The 24,061-nt window shown below is 43.6% G+C and overlaps 1 protein-coding gene across 17 annotated transcripts in view; it reads right to left on the bottom strand.

Moving 5' to 3' along the window:
• Window positions 1–24,061, bottom strand: part of NEDD4L (NEDD4 like E3 ubiquitin protein ligase) — a 348,035-nt gene that overhangs the window by 264,619 nt on the left and 59,355 nt on the right. For 2 of the 17 annotated variants that reach the window (XM_065598816.1, XM_065598817.1), the window contains exon 1: window positions 12,173–12,217. The exons of 12 other annotated variants lie outside the window; for them this stretch is intronic. The gene's annotated coding sequence lies outside the window, so the exon portion shown is untranslated. Of the gene's footprint in view, window positions 1–8,568; window positions 8,654–12,172; window positions 12,218–24,061 lie in introns of those variants that run through there. 3 more of the 17 variants (XM_065598811.1, XM_065598810.1, XM_065598812.1) reach the window with 3 other exon arrangements.

Here is a 24,061-nt window from a genome sequence, read left to right as displayed (position 1 = left end):
GAAGTTGGTTATAGTTTTCATAGAAACTATAAACAATTAAAAAAAAAAGTGTAGTAAGGTCCAGCTTGTGTAATTATACTGAATTCTCAAACAAATCACAACTTTGTTTAATCAGCCAGTAAGATACTTTTGATATACCCATTGTTTGCAAGGGGCAAGGTGAACTTTGTATTACATTGTAGCATATTTGCTTTTTTTTTTAATTATTATTATTAAATGAACATGAAGTTTAAGTTCTATGTACCGAACAGAGAAGCAGAAATAATACAATAGTGGTCATTCAAATTAATGAGCTAAACAGTCTGCTACCGTCTGAAGTACTATTATCCTCCTAAGAAGGAATTGCAATAACCAATCTTACAAGGACATGTGTTGTTCTTATGAGATTGTCACAAGTTAAAGGCCTGATCAAACTTCCTTTGAAGTCAGCTGGAGTCTCTTCATTGGCTTCAAAGGGTGTACATCTTGTGCTAGTTTGAACTGAAAGATTTGGGGTGGGGGGAGAAGAGGGGGGAACCAAATGATTTTCAGCATAGAAGGCATGGCCAAAAGTTTATTAACCTGATTCACTGCCTCTGTATGAGTCTCATCAATAGAGGAAATATACTAATATTAGGGTGAGCAGATAGCAACTGTGAAAAAAACAGGATCGGGGGTAATAGGCGCCTATATAAGAAAAAGTCCCAAAAAATGGGACTGTCCCTTTAAAAATGGGACATCTGGTCACACTATCAAATATCATATTAGTTAGGATGTGCCACATGACATTCTAGATCAGCAGCGTTCACTGATATCTTATCCTTCTGCTTCCCTCACATTGGAAGAGAAAACTGCATGAAAGTAAATCCTCAAAGACGAAGACTTGTCCCACCATTCTTCCTGATCGGACCTCAAAAAGTACACTCTTTCTTCACTATACTGCTTTTAGGTGCATGTCTTTAAAAACGGATGTTCCAATAAAGGCACCACTCCATAAAGGAATGCACTTTTCAGTAATAAGGAGTTTTAGGTTATGCAGGACAAGGATAAACTATAGGAAAGATACTTGTAACTGCCATTATTGATATACAAAAATCAAGTGGAGTATGTTTTTAGGTAGTTAAATATACAACTTTGAGACCTTCAAAAGTGATAAATTAATAGGTTTACATAGTCTGCTTTTCCCAACATAACACAAGTTTCCATTTCCTGGCTCTACCAAAACTACCATTAAATAGCACCAAGAGTCAGTAAAGAGTGCTGAAGAGATCATCACTTATGACCCATACAACAATGGGTTAATTCTTAGATTCCAAGGCCAGAAGGGACCATTGTGATCATCTGATCTGACCTCCTATATAACACAGGCCATAGAACTTCTCCAAAATAATTCTTGGAGCATATCTTTTAGAGAAACAGCCAATCTTGGATTTAAAAGTTCTCAGTGATTCACCACAACCTTTAGTAAGCTGTTCAAATAGGTAAGTTAATTACCCTCCCTGTTAAAAATTTACACCCTATTTCCAGTCTGAATTTGTCTAGCTTCAACTTCCCAGTCATGGTATTGTTTTACTGTTCTTTGCTAATTTGAAGAGCCCAAAGAGTAATCATCAGTGGTTCACAGTCATGCTGGAAGGGCATAATGAGTTGGGTCCCACAGGGATCAGTTCTGGGTCCGGTTCTGTTCAATATCTTCCTCAGTGATTTAGATAATGGCATAGAGCAGGGGTAGGCAACCTATGGCACACGTGTCGAAGGTGGCACGCAAGCTGATTTTCAGTAGCACTCACACTGCCCGGGTCCTGGCCACCAGTCCGGGGGGCTCTGCATTTTAATTTAATTTTAAATGAAGCTTCTTAAACATTTTAAAAATCTTATTTACTTTACATACAACAATAGTTTAGTTATATATTATAGATTTATAGAAAGAGCCCTTCTAAAAACGTTAAAATGTATTACTGGCACGCGAAACCTTAAATCAGACTGAATAAAGGAAGACTCGGCACACCACTTCTTAAGGTGGCGGACCCCTGGCATAGAGAGTACACTTACAAAAGTTTGTGGATGATACCAAGCTTGGAGGGGTTGCAAGTGTTTTGGAGGATAGGATTAAAATTCAAAATGACTGGACAAAATGGAGAACAGGTCTGAAGTAAATAGGATAAAATTCAATAAGGACAAATGCAAAATACTCCACTTAGGAAGGAACAATCAGTTGCACACATACAAAATGGGAAATGACTGCCTAGGAAGGAGTACTGCGGAAAGGGATCTGGGGGTCATAGTGGACCACAAGCTAAAATGAGTCAACAGTGTAATGCTGTTGCAAAAAAACTGAACATCATTCTGGGATATATTAGCAGGAGTTTTGTAAGCAAGACACAAGAAGTAATTCTTCCACTGTACTCTGCTCTGATTAGGCCTCAACTGGAGTATTGTGTCCAGGTCTGGGCATCACACTTCAGGAAGGATGTGGACAAATTGCAGAGAGTACAGAGAAGAGCAACAAAAATGATTAAAGGTCTAGAAAACATGACCTATGGGGGAAGATGGAAAAAATTGGGGTTGTTTAGTCTGGAAAAGAGAAGACAGAGGGGACATTACAGTTTTCAAGTATGTAAAAGGTTGTTACAAGGAGGAGGAAGAAAAGTTGTTTTTCTTAACCTCTGAGGATAGGACAAGAAGCAATGGGCTTAAATTGCAGCAAGGGAGGTTTCGGTTGGACATTAGGAAAACTTCTTAACTGTCAGGGTGGTTAAGCAGTGGAATAAATTGCCTTGGGAGGTTGTGGAATCTCCATCATTGTTTAACCTACTCTTAAAAGTCTCCAAACACATGTCAGGAATGGTCTAGATAATTAGTCCTGCCATGAGTGCAGGGGACTGGACTAGATGACCTCTCGAGGTCCCTTCCAGTTCTATGATTATTAAACATTTTTCCCCCACGTCTATACTTAAGACATGACTTGATTCCTCTCTATAACCTTCTCTCTGTTAGCCTCAAGGAGCTCAGTCTATCACGATAAGGCACTTTAGCAGTCAGCCACAGTTGTGTTCTGTGCTGGAGTTTTAGGTGTGTCTAACAGTGTAGTGATTACTGTATGTTTATGGCTGACTGGGTATTTTCCTGAAACTATCAATTATGTGGTGCTCGGTGTGCATTTACAAGTATGGTTTGCATTCTGCAATATTTGCTGTAAATCTAATAAAGATAATCTGATTTTCCAAAAATAGACTTTTATTGAGTGGAAAAACCGTGCAGAAAAATCAATATGCAAAAAAAAAAAAGACATCCAATGCTATACAATTTTTTAACAAATTAATGGGGAGGAAACTTTAAAATAAGAAAAGGAGTAAACATTTACATCCATTTGAGTGCACAAACATAGTCCATTGTGGCTACACATTCGCCAACTGTGGTCTCACAGGTCAGCGTATGTAAAGCTGTGGTTCTCCTTGCTGTCCCACAGCATGGAGTCATACAAGTACTGATATGTACATGGGGGCATAACGTCACGTAGTTCTCCAAGGACTGCAAATGGTGAAAAGCGATTTTTGGACCAGTAGGTCAACCAGGGTCTGCAGCTTTTGGGTTTGCTGCCTGAGAAGACCCACTATGACCTGGTTCATTTCCCTCTCCTTGTCCCCGTGGGACTCCTAGGCCTGTTTCCTGTCCTTTTCTCTCCCTACTGCTGGTCATATTGGGTCTCCAAGCCCACTGGCTTGCAGGATCTCAAAGAACATGTCCTCTCTAGTCCTCTTCTTTCTCATCATCAGGGGCATGATGGGGGCACCCTCCAAGGTCACCAGGCCAGAAATAGGGTGACCAGACGTCCCGATTTTATTTTTTTGCTTCTTTGTCCCGCGTCCTGACAGATGTTTGGTCGGGACACTGGACAAACAAGAAATTTTGCCCTCCCGGTGGGACTCTCGCACCCCCCCGGCTCCGCCCCCTCCCTTCCCCATTGGCTCCCTCCCCAAATCCCCGCTCTGGCCCCGCCTCTTCCCCAACCACGTGGCATTCCTCCTCCCTCCCAGGCGTGAAGCTGCATGGCGGCGCAAGCCTGTAGGGAGGGGGTGGCAGCGGCGGCGCCTGGATCCTGGAGCTACTGAGTCAGCTCCGGCACCCGGGCACCGGGCAGGCGGGCAAAGAGGGGCTGGCAAGGGAGGGAGGGAGATGGGGGGGGCGCTCAGCTCTAAGCCCCCCGCCGCACCAGAGGGCTCCTGCCCGGCTCCCGGGCCGCTCCACACGGAGGGCCCGGGGTTGGGAGCACAGCAAAGAGGCTGCTCCAGCCCTGCAGCCCGCAGGGCAGCGCGGTGGGTCTGGGCGGGGGCAGCACAGAGCGGGCAGGGGCTGGGTGGGCGGTGCGGGCCGAATTCCCGCTGCTGCCACGGAGCCCTGCGCCTCTCTCGGCTGTGCTGCGCTCCAGCGGCTGCGGCTCCTTCCCGGCGGGATGTGCCTCCCGCCCCCGGCCCGGAACCACCGCGCTGCCCTGCGGGCTGTAGGGCTGGAGCAGCCTCCGCACTGTGCTCCCGGCCCCGGGCCCTCCGTGTGCAGCGAAACTGGTGGGTTGTTTTTTTTTTGCTCACCACCACCCGCGTCCCGATATTTTCTCTCTCGGATCTGGTCACCCTAGCCAGAAATAGCATCGGATTTACAGTTGCAAGGGAAAGAGAAAAGTAAGTTTCAAAAACTCCCTTCTGTTATTCCCATAAACACTTCTAATAAGAAATACTTAAACACTTCAGCTTTGGAGCACCTCCTCACAGCACCACTCTAGGTGCATACACCCTGCCAGGGGAAAGGAGAAGTGGGGGAAGAGAGGAGGATTTTCAGTTGCATGAAGCTATAATCTTATTTCAATCCTTATTCCACAGGTATGAGTATAGGGAAGTGGCAACGTATATTGGCACTGTATCTATATATACACACTAGAGTGACAGAGAGAGAGACATGGGCTAGGCACCATCTTTAAACACTGTAAAAATCGATGCGCACACACTTACTCAAGTTCCCTTCTCCTTCGTCAGGCTCATCTGCACTCGCCTGGCAGGACTGGCTACACCTCAAATAGGTCCTGGCTTCAGGCACAGCTGGAGTCCCCTGCCATGTCTCCCCCCTTCTCCTCCTCCTGACTGTTCACAGAAGAGATCGCGATCTCTCTATATTCCTCCAACATATCCACAATGCTCTGTGGAGTGGTGGTAGTGTCTCTGCCAAGTACAGTATGCAGTTCCTTGCAGACGTAGGTCTACAGTGCAGCACCAGATCTATTGTTGCACTCCCTGGCCTTGTGGTATCCCTGGTGCAGATCCTTCACTTACACATAACTTTGCTGTTATCCCTATCCACTAATCCCTGTCATATCCCTTTGCCTGCAACCGCCAAGCAATCTGCTTGTAGATGTCCACGTTTTTAAGGCTCTTCTCCCCACAGGCCCAGAAGATCCAATATTTTCTGTCTACTCCATGCAGGAGCATGTCTAGTGCATGGAGCCAGTAAGGTCCATTGGGCAGTTGGACCCAACAAGGGTAAGTTGCTAGCTTTTCTTGCCAAGATGGACAATCAGACAAAAAAAAAAAAAAAAAAAAAACCGAGGAGTCCTTGTGGCACCTTAGAGACTAACAAGTTTATTTTGGCATAAGCTTTCGTGGGCTAGAACCCACTTCATCAGATGTATGAAGTAAAAAAATACAGGAGCAGGTATAAATACATGAAAGGATGGGGGTGCTTTACCAAGTGTTAGGTCAGTCTAATGAGATAAATCAATTAACAGCAAAGGGGCAGGGTTTGGTTCCTTCAGGATAGGTTGTAGATCCCTCACTCTCACAGACCTGAGGATTTCTTGTCCTATACCAGACACTCTGCTCCTTCTCCCCAAAACCGGTTCTTCACCTGAGCAAAATGTGATAACATCCAAACAATGCACAAAGACATTGTAATAACTACTTTAAGAGCTCCATTTGGGTAACATTTAAATTAAATTACATTTTACAAGAATAAGTTACAGGCCAAGCCATTTCTAAGATGATTTTCAAACAAAAATATAGCAATCTACCAAAAGGTAAAATACTTAATTTTTTGTAAAATCTTTCATTGATGTCTTGTTCAATTACACATAAGCCTTTTTAGAAAAACAGTTCTCTACCAGAGGAGCACATACCTAGGAACTTAGGTGGTTTGGTTCAGTGTTGATGAAGATAGCAAGGGAAATTACAAAAAACAAAACAAACTGATAACAAAAAGCTAAGCACTATTCTAATTATGGGGGTCTCCTTTATAAAATGGAGAGCAAAACAAGCAGCTCATAAAATCATTGTTAATTTAAAGTTTGTCCCCCTTCCCTCCCCCCCCGAGCCTTTTTGGTTAAAGAAAGGTAACATATCTGCAGTTGGAATCAAAAAGATTTCCTATACTTGAGCCTTTATCTTCCTCCTGAGGTTCTCATCCACAGCTGATTAGGCAAACTCTCATCATTCATTAACAATACACTTATTCATCTTAGTTGCTTGTACAAAATTTCTTCTCCCTTCCCCCTCCCCATTAGTTACATTCTGGAATGGCTGCGCCTCCCATCATCAAACATTGTAGAACAGGTGAACAGCAGCTGCACAAATTGTGCATTTATAAAAGCCTTGTAATTCAAAGTTTAATATTGTTCTAAATCAAGCAGTCAAAACAAAACATTTCAAAACGGTGACATAAATTGTACTAAATGTCAGTTAGGCAACCGACAACAGCATCAGTATCATTTACAAAAGGAAAAATGTTTTATAAGTAGAAGATACAATCCTAACACCTATTTTGCAGTGTAGGAAACCTCAGCAAAATTTCTAGAGGACTAAACATCCAGCGAGTAAATCAAAGCAGTCTATGTCCACATAAACAACACAATAATTCAACTCTGCCCTGCCTTTGGCTCTTAAAATAAAGCCAAAGATCAGATTTTACAAGTCACATACCTGGGAACATTCCGAAACAACCCTGAGATTTTACAAGCTATATGAAATTTTACCCGAAACAAGGTGTGGACATGGGTTATCTCAGAAGGGATCTCTAGAGATAGCAGTGAATGATTTTCATTCTGGGCTGCATTATTTCAAAGAAAAAATATTTATTTAACAAAGTAAGAGTGTTTTCAAAATTTCAACAGGACTACCATGATATCACAATGTGTCTATTAGACATTAAGACTATAGGCTGAAGCACAAAAGTGAACAGTCCTGTACTGGCATAGGAGATCAATAAGGGGACCTAAAGAGTCTCTTCAGTCTCTAGATTTTACTAAGTAAAAGCAGCATACATAACTATTGTTAGAATGATTGACTTTCACCTATCAGCACTGACATATAGACAACAAACATATTCAAAGCTGTTACTACTAACAAAACTTCTAGAAGGGATATTAAACCTCATGGTTCAGGTCTTTAGCCAATGTCTATCTATTAGAGACTAGGATGAGAACTAATGCAAGCAGGGCCGGCTCTAGGTTTTTTGCCGCCACAAGCAAAAAAAAAAATTTTGGCTGCCCCCCACACACCCCTGCCTCCCCAGCTCTGGGCTCCCCCCCACCAGTGCTGACTCCACCCGCTCCCCCCTCGCCTCCACCCGGTCTGGCGCTGGCAGGGTTGGAGTAAGCAGCGGGGCTCCCAGGCCGCACCTCAGCCCAGGGCCCTTCCAGCCAGGCCTCCTGCCTCCAGGACCAGCTGGGATCCAGGAGGGCAGAGCTGGGGGACTGCCCCAGCAGGGGACTGAGGAGCTGGGGCAGGGTAGCCCCAGAGGGAGCGGAGCCCCGGAGAGCGGGACGCAGGCCCACATGGCAGCGCCCCGGACACCGGTCCCCACTATGGCCCCGCTGCTGCTACTGCTCCTGGCCGCTCTGCTGCAGTCCCTAGGCGGCTCGGGCTGCTTCACCCAGCCCCGGCGCCGGGGGGCGGCCGCCCTGCGGCACCTGCAGGCAGCTCCCCCCACCCGGTGGCCCCCAGTCCGAGTGTCCCATGCTTGGAACCCGCTCAACCCAGCCACAAGGTGCGGGCGCTGCTCCCCGACACGAACCACAGCGGTCCCAGGGTGCCCCCCCTGCGCTGCTGCTGGCAGGGCTGGCTCTAGGCTTTTGCCACCCTAAGCAAAAAAACCAAACCAAAACAAACAAACAAACAAAAACACACACAAAAACGATGGCCAGAATGCTGCCCCTAAAAATGTGCTGCCCCAAGCACGTGCTTGGTTTGCTGGTGCCTAGAGCCGGCCCTGAATGCAGGTGGCAGATTATCCCGCATCTGTCTACTGTGGGATTCTTATATCTTCTTCTTAAGCAACTGGTACTGGCTACTATCACAGACCGACCACTGGATGAAATGGACTTTGGCTAGGACCCAGTCTGACAATTCCTATGTTGCATTTCATTCAGCTCATCTTAAGGTGAATACATTAACCCCTGTGCAGGTTTCAACTCCGCTCCTGTCATTTTGTTACTCTACATTTGCCCCAAACATTTCTCACATAACAAAAAAAGCCCTCACCCCCAAAGCTATCCCTTCTTCCTTTAGAAATACCCGTAATCCCAACACCACACAGGAATTTTCTAACCTTTTTAATCCTCCTTGCCCTGAGAGTGCAATGTTATATCCACCAGCCAGCAGAGCTTGCAAGGTCTTCTTAAAATGCCAGCCAGTGCCACTCCTTAATCAGTTAAGAGTTGCAGTTGAGCAACTGCAGGACTGCTATCCCCAAGCCCTTTAAAACCAGCCCTGGAATGGAATAAAACCTGGCGTTGTACTCGTGTCTCCTGCACTGAAACATTAAAGAGCTTCTGTTACTAGGCTCTGGAATGGGACTAAGAATTAAACTACACTGGTTGAAATACATCAACCGAAGAATCATATGCAATATTTTGCTCTAATTCCATAGAATTTTAATACATAAAAGATTAAATAAGAGAATATTAAAATTTCTAACTATTGTATCTTCAATTTTCTGCGTGTGTGTGTGCGCGCGCGCATTTGTGTACGGATGCAGTCTATCCATTCAGCTTGTAGAGTTCTGAGACCATGAAGTGTTTAATGTTGGTTAGACGTTCAAGTTAAATTTATTGCTAAGCACGTTCAATTTGAGTTTTGTTTTGACCAATGATTAACATGAAGTTATATACTCTTGCAGCCCTAAAAATGGCAGGCAGGTTATTCTTTAGCAGGAAGCAAAATCTATAACCTCTTAACAGATTGCACAACTTCATTTTTTGCTTTAATAATTCATCTTGCCATTTTACAGAGGACAGGCTTGAGTAAGCCTGTACCAACTCATGTTTGAGCTCAAAATTAGCTTTTTTCAGTCTCAAAAAATAATAAAATGAAAAAGCAACTAGGTTTTATTAATGGCCAACCAATAAGCAAAGACCCAGTTCTCTTTAAAAAAAAATAGACTAAAAAATATATTCGTAGTATTTACAAAATTATGGGAATGAAAGTTTAATACACATTTTCCATGTTATGAAATGAACTACACATTTGTTTTCCTGCAAGTGCCCCAAAGTGCAAAACCATTTCAATATCTACTGCATCATTCATGTAGCCCAACATAAACAAGCTACATTTCTAGGGTGACCAGGTGTCTGATTTTTGAGCAGAACACCCGGTCGAAAAGGGATCCTAGCGGCCCGGGCCGCACCACTGACCAGGCTGTTGACTGTCCAGTTGGCAGTGCCACACAGTGGGGCTGGCAGGCTCCCTGCTAGCCTCTGTGACGCGCGGCTCCCAGGAAGCAGCTGGCATATCCCCCCTCTGGCTCCTACGCGGCCAATGGGAGCTGCGGGGGCGGCACCTGCAGACGGGGCACCGCGCAGAGCTGCCTGGCCGCACCTGGCGTAGCAGGTGGAGGGGGTGGGGGGAAGAGGGGAGACATGCTGCTGCTTCCGGGAGCCACCTGAGATAAGCACCTCCCGGAGCCTGCACCCCTCCCGTGCCCCAGCCCTGATCCCCCACTGCTGCCCTCCAAACCCCTAATCCTCAACCCAGAGCACCCTCCTGCACCCCAAACCCTTCACCCAAACCCCACCCCAGAGCCCAAACCCCTCCCGCACCCCAACTCCCTGTCCCAGGCCGGAGCCCCACCCCCACCCTGAACCCCTCATTTCTGGCCCCACCCCGGAGCCCACACCCCCAGTTAGAGCCCTCACCTCCCTCCCACACCCCAGTGAAAGTGAGTGAGGTTTGGGGAGAGTGAGCCATGGAGGGAGGGGGAAATGTATTGAGCAGGGGCAGGGCCTCCTGGAAAGGGCGGGGCTAGGGTGTTCCATTTCGTACGATTAGAAAGTTGGCAACCCTATAGGTTTCTTTTTAAAATTTGTCTTTTAAAAAAAAAAAAAAAAAAAACACAAACAAACAAAAGAAACCACCAAACAAAAGATACTATTTCTCTCTCTGTTTCCATTCCTAAACTCATCCTTTTCAGAGAATAATCTCGAAGAGCTAGTTTTGTTCCCTATGAACTAAGGGAAATTTTGTTTTGTTTTTTTCCTGCAAATCAACTTGAGGCAAATTTAGAGTACCTTAAAATATAAAAATAAATAAAAAGTGTATGTGTATACAAAAGTAAAAGGAATCCAATTATAACCTAATATAACATTCATGAATTTCAATGTCAGAATGTTGTGCAAGTTGTCTTCTAATGTTTCGTCATAATAGAGTAAAGAGCTTGTTATTTTTAGTCCATTTTGGGAGAAATTATTTTCTTCTGTTGATCTTATACACTTTTGCTAGAAGGACATATACACTCTCCCTACCCCCGAGCCCAAATTGGGAAAGATTCAAGATAGATTTCTCCTGATGTTTGCTGCTAATTAAGGGCAACCATTACTCTCATGTCCACACAGTTTCTCAACATCTGTTCTTCCAGACATGTACCATAGGAACTCATGCTCTGCACAGGCAAAGGGAAGCCTGCAGGAGGCAAGCCAACCGGGAAACCCAAATGAAGAACTTTCTTTTTCTAAAAGCCTAAAACACACTAAGTTTGGCTGAAATGAAATTATGAATATTTTAGCACAGGACAGACCGGAGAAGTTATTTAAATAGTATTTGAGCATTCAACAAATCCTTTCAACAATATAGTGTAAACAAGATCAGAGGAAAATTAAGTCTCCCAAAATGGACTAAAACAGCTCTTTATTATAACTAAACATTAAGAGAAACATTCACAACATTCCGATATTAATGAATTTCAATGTTTGTTACATTAGAATTAGATTCTCCTTTTACTTGTCCAGGTGCAGTACTACACATTCAACTGGTTAATAAGCGTTCCTGCTTTATTATGAAATCACACAGTTTAACAGAATGCTTCAAATTGGCAAGAACTGCTCCGTTACAGAGTACAGTAAAAGCGGTTATATCCAGAACTTTATCAATCAGAAAGCTCCATTAACCGGCATTTCTGATATCTCCCAATACAAATCTTCAGTCTAGTAACCGGGACTAGTATACTGCCCAGGAGGTTATGCAATTGCAAGTTTTGTAGTCTACTTTTATGCAAAAGAGGCACAAGACAAGCAAGCTGACATCAGGGATTTATTCAAAAAAGCAGCTTCGAGGGTGTGTCATAGGGTTATTACAGATTCAGCCCAATCTCCTACAACGTCTACATCTACAATGATAATTGATGTTGATAATGATGACCCTGAGGCACTGCAAGATCCTTCTGAATCAAAGAAAAATTAAATTCTGTTCAGTACAGTTTTAGTGTTAAGTGCATTTTTAGTGATCTGGGTGTATGCCATGCGCTGCCCATAGTCATATGTAGTGTCAAAGTTTTCTATACAGTAGGTTACTGTTTGCTTCAAGAAACTAACCACTTTGCAGTGCAGTACTACTACTGGATTGGTGAGTACCTGTATACTATTTCATACTTTATTCATTTTACTGTATTCCAATTCTTTGAAAATTGGTATTCCATTGGTAAGTATAACTCTTAGTTAACCAGAATTTTTGGCTAACCGGCATCCCTCATCCTCCCAACATGCCAGATAAAGCCTTTACTGTACAGTTTGTTCCTCAGCAGTTCATACAAGACAGACACCTTCATTTCCAATACATTAAAATTAGACTGTCCCCATACAACCGTAAGACTAGAGATTCATAAATTCATACAGATATACTGAAAGGCCCTCTGACTAGTTAATGAAAACTAACCAACTTACCAAACATGCAGTTTCTTCACTATAAGACGTTATCTTTTTAGAAACATGGACTTTTAAGCAGAAGAAGTCAGGAAACTAAGGAGTAGCAATCAGTATGAGGAAGTATGAATGACAAAACAGTAAATTTCCATTACCAAGGTAACCAGGTGAAAGGCCAGCAGACCTCATTTAATTTGAAAAAAGCTCAACATGAATCACAGCAATGCTTTTCTCCGTAAAGGCGTTTTTGATTTTAAACCTAGAGAGAGAGGAGTGAGGCAAATTTCCACTGAAAGAAAATATAGAAATACCATAACTCTGGAAAGCTACTTATGCCAAGGAACTTTATACAAACAGTTCTTTCATTCATACAATGCAAGGCATCAATCCCAGGCAAGACAATGGAGTGGCTGATATGGGACTCTATTAATAAAAAATTGAAGGAGGGCAATATAAATAATGCCAATCAACATGGGTTTATGAAAAATAGATTCTGTCGAACGAACTTGATTTTGTTTTTAAAGGTAATTACAAGTTTGGCTGATAAAAGTAATATAATGCAGATGCAATATACTTAGATTTCTGTAAGGTGTTTGACTTTGTACCACACTATATTTTGATTTGAAAAACAGAAGAAAACAAAATTAATATCCCACACATTCAATGGATTAAAAGCTGGCTAACCGATAGGTCTCAAAATGCAATTATAAACAGGGAATCATCAGTGAGCAAGTGCGTTTCTTTGCGGTCACTTGGTAAACTGAGTCCAATCAAACATGTACATTTATGCGTATTAAGTCACATGTATACATCTAGCAACAAAGCCTGTAGGGTATGAGATGAGGGACTCTACTCTGGGAAGCAGTGACTCTGAAAATAATTTGGGAGTTATGGTGAATAATCAGCTAACCATGAGCTCCTAGCGCAATGCTATGGCCTAAAGGGCTAATGAAATCCTAAAATGCATAAAGAGAGATCTCAAGTAGAAAGGTTATTTTATCTCTGTATTTGGCATTGGTGCAACCGCTGCTGGAGTACCGTACCCAGTTCTGATGTCCACAATTCAAGAAGAAAGTTGATAAATTGGAGGGGGTTCAGAGAAGAGTCTCAAGAGTGATTAAAGGATTAATAAACATGCATTAATAAACCAACATTATAGTGATAGCCTCAGAGAGCTCAATCTATTTAGCTTACCAAAGAAAAGATTAGGGGGTGACTCGATTACAGTCCATAAGCTTCAGAGCACAAGCTGCAATTCGAAGTGCTGTCTTTACTGCTAATTTTAGAGCCCTTCTAGTCCCAGCCTGCCAACGCAACTGGGAGAGACTTACTCCAAAATACTGTGTAGACACCAGACTGGGCTAGTTCTTATGCACCAAGTCTGCTAGACAATCAGCATGTGGGAGTGCAGTTAGTACTTTTAGGGCACCAAACATTCTAGCACTGGTTCTGCCTTGTGGACTAAAACCAATCAATCAATGTTATAACCACATTAAGAGTAATGCATTACAAGAAGTTATAGTGCAACAAAATTTTACATTTTACTTTAGAAAGTAAGACATGTACTGTACTTTCTTCAGACAGGTTACATAGCAACCTGTGCAAACGGAACTAAGGGAAGCTGAAGCACAATTCAACCCATGCACACACATCCCACTTTTAATTCAAGGTGAGCATATATGATAGTTAATTCTTTGTGTCTCAACAACACCTAGAGGCATCATCAGAATTGAGATGCTGTTGTGCTAGGCACTATTCAAACATATAATTACCCAAGCAACAACCTGCCAGATCAGTATTCCATATACCCCAACAAGCTCCCAGTTTAAAGAGGAGATTAGGTTCCCATTCACATGCCTCATTCACTAAGGCTTCCTATCTCCACCCAAGAATGCGCTCAGCTCTCTAAAAGAACAGGCTTGAATGCCCTCCCGCTGTGGTTTACCGGTTTGCTGGCTGACTGATTAACACATTTCCAATGACTAAGAACAGGGCCTTACAGGCATTCCCATTTTGAGCCAGTTAATATGAAATGAAGGAGTCAAGCTACCTCAGGCAGTCTAAACAAAAAATGTAAAAAGCTACACAGACTTGTCCCATGGAAAGGGAATTCACAGTACACTTGACACTGCCCTTAACTCCCCAATTTTCCTAAATGAGAAATGGCCATTGGAATGTGACCTTAAATATCAAACTTCTGATCCACTGCCCTTCAGGGTTGCAGGAGAACGATCACTGAGAAATAAGAACAAGTATGAAAGGTGGCCAAAAATATAAATTAATCCTAAAACAAAAGGATGGGAGTTTAATCCAGTTCAATTAAAGAAAGACCCTGCGGGTAAAAAAAAAAAAAAAAAAAACAACCCACCTGTGATTTCCACTCTGAAGGGAGCGCAAATCTTTTAAGTCTTTCAGAAGGGAATGTGGCAGACAAGACAAATGCAAGAAATAACCATTAAAGCCCCATATCGGCATACTACAGTTGTGACACAGGTATGACCAACACAGCACCCCTTCTGTGCTCAAAATACTTAATCAAATGAGCCTTACTCTCGCACCCGTGGATCAAGCACACCAGGGCTCTGGAATAAGAGACAGGAACAGAGTGGTTCCCTTCTCTGCAATTTAGGTCTTGGCTACACTGGCAATTCACAGCGATGCACTTGCTGCGCTCAGCGGTGGGAAACCCCGCCCCTGAGCGCAGCGAGTGCAGCGCTGTAAAGCGCCAGTGTAATCAGCGCCTGCAGCGCTGCACGCTCGCTTGCAGCGCTGCAAGCTATTCCCCTCAGAGAGGTGGAGTACTTGCAGCGCTGCAAGAGAGCTCTCGCAGCGCTGGCAGCGCAACTACACTCGTGCTTCACGGCAGCGCTGTGAATCCACAAGTGTAGCCAAGGCCTTAGACTTCTGGCAGCTCCTGGTCTTCCCCTTACTTAAAACTAGGCTGACCAGATAGCAAGTGTCAAAAATCAGGACAGGAGGTGGGGGGTAATAGGTGCCTATGTGAGAAAAAGACCCCAAAATCGGGACTGTCCCTATAAAATCGGGACATTTGGTCACCCTACTTAAAACATACTGTTACATGTGTGTCCCATCATCCACACAACAAGGTAGGACAGTCTACTTGGGAGGGGCACTGAACCACAGTAGTGTTAATTGGAGTTCAGCTTCCTCAATTGTGTGTTCCAACTGGCTCAGTAAGGGCCTCCTCCCAGAGGCAATCACCAGAAAGATGCAAAAAGGACATCACAGGGACAAGACAAAAGTATGCAGAGACCAAAAACCCCTAGGACCTTTCACTCAAACAAGTTCCCAAAATTTCAATCCTAGAAGGCCTTACATTGTTTTACCATGCATAAAACCATATTGACTTGGACTCCTCCTACTTTGCAGGAAACAAAAGCATGAAGAGGCAGCCAGATAGCATAAAGCTGTAACCTCCGTGTTTGCACGCTGGATGGGCGAAGAAAGCCCATGAGCATGGCCAAGGCCAGTCAACATATTATAAATCTATAAGCATAGCTGCCAGTTTGCATTCTCTCAATGAGAGGTGCCGTTATAGGAAGTAGATGGTTTTCTATTTATATGATGGGGGGGGGGGGGGGGAAGAAGAGGCACATGGCCAACCACTACTTCTGTGGAAAGCCCAATTTGTGCATGGATGCTTCTGAGGTTGGGCATTTCTAGAATATTTTACTCAACTTCACATTTATATTTGGTGCGAACTTGCACTAAGATTCCTGTGGTGACTTAACACTCTTGGGATCACACTACAATACCAAATAGAGTTTTAGACTGAACTAATAAGCAGCATTTCTGCAGTGAGACAACAAAACAGAAGCATTAAGGATATGAAGCCCAAGTCTATTATCTCATCAGCACAGGAAATAGAACTAAGATATCAGAAGTCTCCAGGGTACAAGAGCTATTTAACTTGAGACAGAAAAACAGAAATCAATGTCCCATTAGAGGTGTCTTCAGCAGCAGCAACTTGTGAAACTGGATGAATGTACCTTTTGGTTTTTTTAAGCTATAGATTGGTCTTTCTAACAGGATATAGATTGGTCTTTCTAACAGGAAAGAGAACAGCTTTTTGGGGGGGAGGGGGGGTTGTTTTTCTATGAACAGCCCAGGACAACAGAATGTAAGAGTTTTACCTAGCCGAGTTATCAAAATGAAAAAAGTTCGATCTGGAGAATTTTTGCAAAATGTATACTTGGATTAGTTTTTTTAAGTACATTCAGCATTCATGAAGGATTCCAGCACTGCAGGCTTACACAAGATGAAGGGAGAAGGGCTGGAGGGAGGGGGAAAATTGCATATCTAAGTGTAATTTAGTAGAGGGAGAAAGGGGGCGGGGGGAGGGAACACCCTGACCAGTTTCCTACAGCTAGTTTCCAAGTGGTGAGCAGCTGAAAAAAGTTTCTGTAACTGTAAAGCTCTTGACATAGTAGCATTTCTTTCACACATCAAGTTCAGGATTTTCTCAGAGCAACTAGGCAAAACCTGGGACAAGATCCAGTTGCCCCTTGGGCAAGTCTACACCACGGTGCTACATCGTGCGTCTGGGGAAGACACTCTATGCAGATGGGAGAGCGCTCTCCATTGGCATAATTACTCCACCTCCGCGAAAGGTGGAAGTTATGTCGCTGGGAGAGCATCTCCTGCCAACATAGCGCCAGTGTGGACAGCACTTAAGTCAATGTAACTTGCGTCTTTCAGGGAGGTGTCTTTTTCACACCCCTGAGCAACTGTAAGGCCTGGTCTACATGGGGGGAGGGGGGAAGGGGAGGAGAGAATCCATCTAAGTTACGCAACTTCAGCTACGTGAATAATGTAGCTGATGTCGACTTACTTAGATCTACCTACCGCGTGTATCTTCACTGCGATGCTCTCCCGTCGACACCACCTGTGCCTCTCGCCCTGGTGGAGTACTGGAGTTTACAGGAGAGCGCTCGATTTATCGCCTCTAGACTAGACGCGATAAATCGAACCCCGCTGCATCGATCGCTGCCAGTCGATCTAGCAGGTAATGTAGACAAGCCCTACGTTACATCATCTTAAGCAGTGATGGAGACCAGCCCCTAATGTGTTTTAACCAATAGGATAGGAGCCCACAGCATATAAGAGACACGGTATCTATCCTTTTTAAAAAACAAACCAAAAAGCCCCATATCTGAATAAAATTAATATTAGCTAACCATCACACCAGGAACTAGAGGCGGAGAAAGGATGTGGTCAGATTTGGACCTCCTGGTTTTCAAAGGAGAGGGGTGGGATTCTGAGGGCTTCTTGTATGATTTCAGCAAACTAATTTTCACTAGTAACCTAAACTCCTGCAGGTCAAAATGAATTTCATATTTGACAGGCTTGATCATTAGCTCTCTGTGCTAAACACATTAATTATAACTGATTTTTATTAAATATATTATGCCTCTGAACCAGCTCTTGAATTGGACCATTACACATTATAATTAAGAAGACAGCAGAATCTGAAGAACTATGTGATCTTAATTTTCACATGGTTAATAGAAACAAGCATTTACAGTAGCTACTAGTTATTTATTATATGGAGATATACCTATCTCATAGAACTGGAAGGGACCTTCAAAAGTCAGTGAGTCCAGTCCCCTGCCTTCACAGCAAGACCAAGTACTGTCCCTGACAGATTTTTGCCCCAGATCCCTAAATGGCCTCCTCAAGGATTGAACTCACAACCCTGGATTTAGCAGGTCAATGCTCAAACCACTGAGCTACCCCTCCCCCCCACTTATTTAAGTGGTAGCGTATTGTTTTCACATTACATGACAGTTTTCTGGAAGGCAACAGACTTGGAAGGCAAGAGACTTGCTCACAGGCTAAATGCACACAAGTGATTATTTTAAAAACTGTCTTGGTCACAGCGGTCCTGCATTTCAAGGGAAGAAGAGATGACCCAACCTCTTATACAGGGCTTTCATCCACACATCTCACAGTACTTGACAAAGGCAGTCCGTATCATCATCCCCATTTTACAGGTGGAGAAACTGAGGTAAAGACGTTAAACGACTTACCCCACAGAACAGCAGGCCAGTGCAGAGCCAGAAATAGAACCCAGGTCTCCTGAGTCCCAGTCCAGTGCGGTATCCACTTCACCATATATTGAAAAAAACTTAGCTTAGCTACTACCCCTCTTTATATGGATATTTCCTTACAAGAATCTGCTTATAAAATATCAATACTCTGTATTTTAGAAAGAAGCTAACACCCCACGTGAGCACTGATCTGTTTTTACAACTTTTCGCAGCCACATCCAACTGTGATGAATTGGGGATCTGTTTGTATAACTTCTGAATTGTGGCTGGCTGGTATTATGAAATTGTATCATGAAAGCCTTCTGTAGGTCTATCCACCATATCCGACCAACTTGAATGTATGTCTCTCCTAGACCAGAAACAATGGAGAATATTGGACATTAACAATAGTACTTTGAATGGATAAGAGATCCTAAGTGGGTTTGCTCAGCAGGAAGAAGGCGCTTCCACCTCCTAATTGAAGGGAGAGGGAAAGTAGAGAGAATGGGGACTTACCAAATGAACAGACCAAAGGAAGCCAGGTATTGCGGGGGGTGATGGGGGGGAGGCATTCACCTCACATCTGTTCTCTGTTGTACTCCAAAAAGCACGCATTTCTGGAGAGGACATTTACACTACTTTACTCCTGTTATCATTGCAGAACCAACACAGATGTAGTTGCGCACAGCTAGACTTAGGGCTTGTCTTCATATACAGCGCCTCCCCAAGCTCTCCCAGCGACATAATGCTGTCTATTGGAGGAGGAGGGGTCGGTATAACTACATTACTCAGGGGTGTGTATTTTTCACACTTTTGAGTGACCTGGTTATACCAATATAGGTCTGTAGTGTAGACATGCCTTTCTCTCTTGCTTAACAGATTATGGTCTAACTTCCCAAATTTTGCCAATTGTTAAATTTTCCAACATTAAGACTGAGGTTGCAAAATTTTAAGTGAGAGCAAAGTCTAGTCTACACAATCTTTAGTTATTGGTGATCTCTGAGCCAGAAAAACTAGTTGGACTTTGTTTCCTCAGAGTGAATTTGCAGCAGTGACAATTGAAAGGGGTACAGAAGTTTAACACACAGGAAATCCCCACAAACTGTTACCCCAGCAAGTGTTTTTAAAACTGTTTTTTGTTTTGTTTTTTAACGTCCCTCACCCACCTATAGCTATTTGTTTATGAGTCTTCCATAAAACTGGGGAAGTTTACTATACCTGGGAGACAGTGAAACTGACTCTACACAAAGTGCCATCAAAACTCACAAAGTAAAATATTTTTCAGTTACTGCCATTCTAAACAAACAAAAAAGACAGGTATGATATTTTTAAAAACGTATTGTCTCCTAGAAAAAGCAGCCAACACATCTGACTTGTAAACCAAGGGAAAAAATTGAAGTTAATGTGCACACACACAGCCACTTTCAGAGTAAAATTGTACTTCACAGAAAACTAAAGTACATATTTACCAAATAACACATAGAAGTGAATTTACAAAAGAGTTCCAAAAAGTCACTCGCTACATCCATTTTCTACAGATCTTTCAACAAGAACTGCCATTTTACTGACATTTCCTGCAGGCAGTCAAGTATGATAACATCTGAGATAAAGGAAATAAATAACATTTGAATGCAGGCGTCAGTGTTGCAAGTTTTCGGTTTCAGTTATAAAAAAGTTAACCCCAAGAGGTTAGACTCAGACTTTAAGGTCAGAAGGGACTATCGCAGGGGCGGGCAAATTTTTTGGTCTGAGGGCCACATCGGGTTTCCAAAATTGTATGGAGGGCCGATTAGGGGAGGCTATGCCTCTCCAAACAGCCAGGTGTGGCCCGGCCCCCACCCCCTATCCGACCCCCCCTCTTCTTGCCCCCTGACAGCCCCCCCCAGGACTCCTGCCCCATCCAACTCTCCCGTTCCCTGTCCCCTGACCGCCCCTGGACCCCCACCCCTTACTGCCCCCGGCCGCCCAATCCAACCCCTCCTCTCATTCCAGACTGTCCCCCCAGGACTCCTGCCCATCCAACCACCCCTTCTCCTTGACCTCCCCCGGAACTGCTGCCCCCCACCGCCCCCTCCAACCCCCCCCTCCTCCTTCCTGATTGCCCTCTTGCGGCTGCTGGCCCCATTCAACCCTCCTGTTTCCCGCCCTGACCCCTATCCACACCCTCGCCCCCGACCATCACCCTGAACTCCCCTGCCCTCTATCCAACCCCCCCTGCTCCCTGCCCCCTTACCGCACTGCCTGGAGCACTGGTGCTGGCTGCCCAGAGCACCAAGACAGGCAGACATGCTGCCCGTCTGGAGCCAACCACGCCACCGCACAGCACAGAGCACTGGGTCAGGCCACGGCTCTGCAGCTGCGCTGCCTGGCAAGAGCTTGCAGCCCCACCGCCCAGAGCATTGCGCCTGTGGCGCAGAGAGCTGAGGCTGCGGGGGAGGGGGAACAGCTGGGGAGGGGCCGGGGGCTAGCCTCCCGGGCCAGGAGCTCAGGGGCCGGGCAGGAGGGTCCCGTGGGCCGGATGTGGCCCACGGGCCGTAGTTTGCCCACCTCTGGACTATCGTGATCATCTGGTCTGACCGCCTGCATATTGCAGGCCTCAGAACCTCACTCACTCCTGAAATAGGCCCCTCACCTCTGGCTGAGTTACTGACATCCTCAAATCTTGCTTTAAAGACTACAACTTACAGATAATTCACCATTTACACTAGTTTAAACCTGCAAGTGACCTGTGTCTCAGGCTGCAGAGGAAGGCAAAAACCCCCTCAGTGGCTTGGTCAATCTGACCTGGGGGGGGGGGGGGAGGGGGGAGGAGGGAATTCCTTCCTTATTTACTCTTTTGTAATTGTACATAGATAGTACAATGGAAATTTATATTACATTACATTTTAAAACCATTTTACCAAGGCTACCTTGATAGAGTGGTGACCTTCTACCATTCTGCATTTTCTTTGAGTGAGATTGCCAGGGGGCGAGGGGAAGTTCTTGTTTATGTATATGCTTCATGAGCTTGTAATGCTTCATGAGTTTGAATGTTGCCATGTTGCCATTTGAATATTGCCACGATAAGTATCAGATTTTCACCCTTATTGTTTAAAATTAGAAAATTTTTGTTTCTTCCTGACATTATGGCATGTCTCAAAACAGAAAAACACAATTCTGAGTAAATCTGATGAGGCAACAACAACGTAAGCAAAATTATATACCTGGGCTCTTATCCTAAATTAGGACACGAGATTGTTTTAAATCTGAATGTGTCAAAAAAAGCATCACTCAAATGCTTATAAGAACATATCAATGTCATTTCATTAGATATTTCACCCTTTGCTGACGTTTGCTGGGTCTATAGAGATTACTGTTCTGTATTCCAATTGTTCATGAGAAGACTGACTGAAGATCTGCAGTAATCAATGGATAATGATATTTGGATTTAAAGAAAAAGAAAAACCATGTCTTCAAGTCACCAGATGGTCACTGAAATATACAGAGTTACATACAATATTCTCTTCAAATAAAACCTGCAGTTCACTGCAGCTAGTTTATACCCAACCTTTTAATCAATATGCAGTGTGAACATAAATTGCATATTTTATCTTAGCCACCCTCCCTCAAAGAGGATCAATTTCTGCTTTTTTTCCTCCTCTTCCTATTACTATTTTGTTTGGGGACATACTTGTTTGCAGTTTCCTGAACCATCCGGGGTGGAATGGTGTAAGAATGAAAGATTCTCTTTTAAAATGCTCCTTAAATTGAGTAATAGATGGTCTCTCAGAGGTTAAAGAAAACCATGTTCTTCCTCATTGTAAAGAGGCACTCACCTTGAGCTAGGCAAGATACCGCATTCCTCCTCTTGACCCTGCCACCCCGTGCAAGCTCCTGGATGATCTTAGTTGGTCTTCAGTAGGGGGCTTGACCCTCTGGCAAGTCCAAATGAATCCCTCCCCAGGTATTAAAGAGTCCAATAACTAATAGCCTATTTTCCCTTGTTAAGATCTTCTCAATCCTGGCTCTGGGCCCTTTAAATTGAGTCCCTTTATTCAGGCTCCCAAACAAGCCTTTCCTCCTTCTTGGGGTTTATACCACTTTACCTGTGGCTGGTAAGAAAACCCAGGCCCACCCACTACTCTGGGTTCCAACCCAGGACCCTACACACATTAGCCACATACTGCTTGTTTCAATCCATCACTACTGTTTCCTTGGGCCTCTTCCTACCGGGCCTCTTATCTCCAGCCCTCTCTCCGGGCCAACATCCTCAGGTTCTTCTCCATCTCCAGGCCAGAGAGCAGCACCCTTCTTCACTCCTCTGATCCCAGCCAAGAATTGACCGGCTGAGGCCCTGAGCTTTTTTTATCTGAGCTTGCTCTGCTCTGATTGGCTGCTCCTTTCCTGCCACTTTGCTGCTTCCTGGGGCAGGGTGTAGGAGGACTGCAGGGTCTCCTGTAGACAAGTACACCCCATCACAGTCATCTTCACCAGTTCCTCTTTTGGAACTGGTGACTTTAACTGCAATGGTGGAAGGAATTATATAGGAGAATATAATTTAAAATCACCTAAATTTTTGTAAAGTGCGGTTTTGGTATGGCTATTCTATCACTCCTCTGATGCAGTGTATGTCCAGATATTCAGATCTGTATATTCTGCATATACGTAAGTTAATTCTATTTTAGCCAGAATATTCGTTTGGTTTTTGGTTATTGTTGTTTGTTTGGGGTTTTTGTTTTGTTTTGTTTGGTTTTTGTGCTTTGTTTTGTGGGGGAGGCGGGGAGAGGAGGAGAAGAGAGTTTTGCCCTTAGCATTATCCATAGCAAAGTTTTATACAATGTGTGAATAGAACTCCAAATAGATGAAAATGTATTTAGAAATCTAGATCAAAGCATTATTGGAAGCTAACTGGGCAGAGTTGACATCTGTGGTGTCTAGTGAGCACCAACCTCTTTTGGATGAAGTTAAGCTTGCCTTTTTTTTTTTGGTATTGTTTTTGGCAGACCAATTTCCCTTGACTCACCTTGTTTGGCAATGGGCCTGAACAAGTAATTTTTTACATAATTGGCTGGACTGAGCAACATAATATTTTTGCAGCAGAGAGATACCAGAGACCCCTACAGTACTGACTATTGCTTTGGACTATTATGAAACTGATTAATGAAAAGCCATAATTACAGCTTGAAGTACGAATCAGTTAGCATGTCTTTATAAAGGTATCATTTAGATTTATAAATGATCCATAGTGTCACCTATCTTCAGATGGCTGACTAAGGGAACGTATCAGTTTGAAAATTCAGTTGAATTGTAATAAACATATTTCAGAGAGTTTGTTTATTAAAGCAAGTTAGCTAAATTCCTTAGATTAATAAACTTTCAAAAAATAAAAAAAAATACCTGTTAAAGCAGAGTTGAGCTTGTCCAGTGCCACCTTGTGCTGTTCCAGAACATGTGAACCTATACTTAAACTTCTATTTCCTGGTTTTTAGGTTTAAGGTACTCGTGTAGCCAACAGGGCAAGCTTGCCTATTATATTCACTGGCTTGCCTTCATTATATTTAGCTGCTTTCATTATATTCAGCCCACAAGAAATCTACAGGCCTGTATCCTGTAAGATTATTAGCTGAAGGATAAATTAGCATAAGTGTGATCAAGTAGGCCATAACCCTTGGCCTAGATTAATGGCCTATTGGTAACCTTTAGATTTTGGGAGCTAGGGAGAGCTTGCTCAATGGTAGGAGTTAGAATGTTCCAGTAAGTGCTACTGCAAGGAACAAGGAAGTAATAACCATAAAATCTGCTTAAGCGAGGGGTGACGGGTATGGTAATGAGCTGAAATGGCAGTTACACGTATCAATATGTTAACCTATAGAATAAGTAC

This window comes from Chrysemys picta, chromosome 6 (genome assembly GCF_011386835.1).
Source record: "Chrysemys picta bellii isolate R12L10 chromosome 6, ASM1138683v2, whole genome shotgun sequence".
Classification (NCBI taxonomy): domain Eukaryota; kingdom Metazoa; phylum Chordata; order Testudines; family Emydidae; genus Chrysemys; species Chrysemys picta.
This window is presented reverse-complemented; position numbering and strand designations above follow the sequence as displayed.